The 2,204-nt window shown below is 32.7% G+C and overlaps 1 long non-coding RNA gene across 1 annotated transcript; it reads right to left on the bottom strand.

Annotated features, from left to right (window-relative positions):
* Nucleotides 1-426: 426 nt before the first annotated feature.
* LOC118752659 lies at nt 427-1,330 on the bottom strand. The gene is made up of 3 exons (XR_004994723.1): nt 1,248-1,330; nt 1,022-1,180; nt 427-963 (listed from the first exon to the last, which is right to left on the bottom strand). It is a non-coding gene; the product is annotated as an uncharacterized LOC118752659 (long non-coding RNA).
* Between the last annotated feature and the right edge of the window lie 874 nt (nt 1,331-2,204).

Raw genomic sequence — 2,204 nt, 5'->3', positions numbered from 1 at the left:
CGAACTACAAAATGTTGACGATGTATACTTTTCCAAAACGCATCCGAAAATTTATCGAAACGCATCGCTAGCGCATGCAGCGCATCAGAAACAAAGTTGATGCTTCGTTTGTTATTGGTTACCATTGGTGTTTTAAAAATGGAAAATTCAGAAAAACTGTTCATTGCTATATTGAGTATTTAAAATATGCAATGTATATGATTGCAATGTGTCGCAAACTCTGCATATACAAACAGTTTGAATACCGCAGTATAACAGTTTCCAAACAATGTATTGATACGTTTTGGAAGTCAGCCACAATTTGTCTTTAAAAATTTTGACTATTTACTTTTTCTATATTTCTTTTAATTTTTTTATTACAACGAAATCCACATAACTTAAAGTTTTCAACCTTGTACAAGATTTAAAACTTCAGGTTATGTGGATTTCATTGTAGCATGAACTATATTTTCGACAAAATATATATGTACAAATACAATAGCTTAACTTAAATTAGAATGGTTAAATACCATTTTTTACCCCGTTTTAGCTCAAGTTTAGAAAATTGAAAAAGTAGAAGGTTCATTTTTAAAATTATAAAGCACTTTAATTAAAATAAATGGATAAAGTATTGTTAATTCATTCAGTCTTAGTTTTCTTAAACTCAGGTATAATTCAGTTTTTTTTTTTTACTTTTACTTAAAATTAAAATGACTATATACAGGGCTTGGATTGTTCAGCAAAAACTAGCAATACATACTATATACACATTTGTATGTGATTTTCGGTGACAAAATGGATGTATACGAAAATGGCATTTTCGAGCCCTGGTATGAAGTTGTCTTTAGGTTTCTAGACTACTATTTCTATTGCTTTGATATACAGTGCGTTTTAGAAGTCGTCCTTTTGCATGCTGGAAAAAGGTAATGAAGGTTCGTGCGAGTTCGTCGTCTGTGGATTGGGGAAATTTCACGGAAAGTACATCTGGAAGATAGAACTAACAAATAAATAAATTTGCATGCATGTTATTGAAACAGTATACTTTTTAAAGCTGCTGTAATGCTTAAACTTCTTGCTGCCACTTTGGTGTTTGTCCCTTTCCAGCATAAATTTTGTGCTGCGTTATCCGTAACAATTTTACGCCAAGCCATTTTAATAAATTTTTCACGCTCGTACAAATTATATGCGAAAGTTCTTCAGACTAAAAATAAATTTTTGCAATCACTTAATATAATAGTTCATTCATATTGATTGAACAAAATAATTACCAGACTTTCGTATTTGGAAGAATGGTCCTTAATTTCCTTTTCAAATTTTTTAAAATCCTCAATGTTGCCAAAGGGTGTTTTGGGGTAATCTCATTCCATGAAGTTTTGTGGCTGTATTTCCTTTGTTTTCTTTCTTGCAAAATTCGTGTAAGGCTTCGCTTTATTGATTTTTGGTTGTGATCTATTTCTGTAAAGTGTATATATGTATATATATATATATATATATATTAGGCCGGGTCGATTTGTGGGGAGGCAAAAAAATCGCCCATTGCTCTGTGAAAATCATATTCTAGGGATCAAAATAAGAAACTTTGCCGAAGGAACCATACCTCTAAAACGAATTCTGATGTCCCCCAATTTGGGTCGAACTTTTGGGTAGGGGCAAATTTTGAAAAATCCCACTTTGACCCATTTAGAGTGCTCCAATCGAGTCCAAATGTATGACCGACCCCCACTAACTTTGGAGGCCCGACCCACCGATGCCAGTGGCACACCCCCTGGAACCCCCCTGGGGGTTCACCATACAAAACATTTCAAAAAATCGCCGGTTTTGCACTTTACATGAAAAAATCAGCGAAATGCCTATGTTTTTTCTTTTTGGAGTTTATTTTTCTCTTTAGAAATTTATTTAGTCAGAACATATGTAAATGAAAAAATGAATTTAACTTAGTAATAGAAAAGAAATTAAAAAAAATTATTAGAAGTTAGCGTTTTTTACAACCCTTTTAAAACCAAGGCATCACTGTGATGCATTTGCATGTCGTAAACATAGTTGTGTGGGTTTTTTATTCAACCGTTTTAAAAAATGAAGGTATCACTGTGACACAATTGCAAATCGGAAAATTGCTTGTGTGCGTTTTTTAAGACACAGCTGCATGTCGTAAACTTACTTGTGTAGTTTTTTTATAGCACCTACTTAAGAAATGAAGATTGTTTTTACAACCCTTTTTGTGGGTA

This window comes from Rhagoletis pomonella, unplaced genomic scaffold (genome assembly GCF_013731165.1).
Source record: "Rhagoletis pomonella isolate Grant_MI unplaced genomic scaffold, Rhpom_1.0 Rhpom_scaffold_01719, whole genome shotgun sequence".
Lineage (NCBI taxonomy): Eukaryota > Metazoa > Arthropoda > Insecta > Diptera > Tephritidae > Rhagoletis > Rhagoletis pomonella.
The sequence above is the reverse complement of the archived record's forward strand: the minus strand, read 5'-3'. Positions and strand labels throughout refer to the sequence as shown.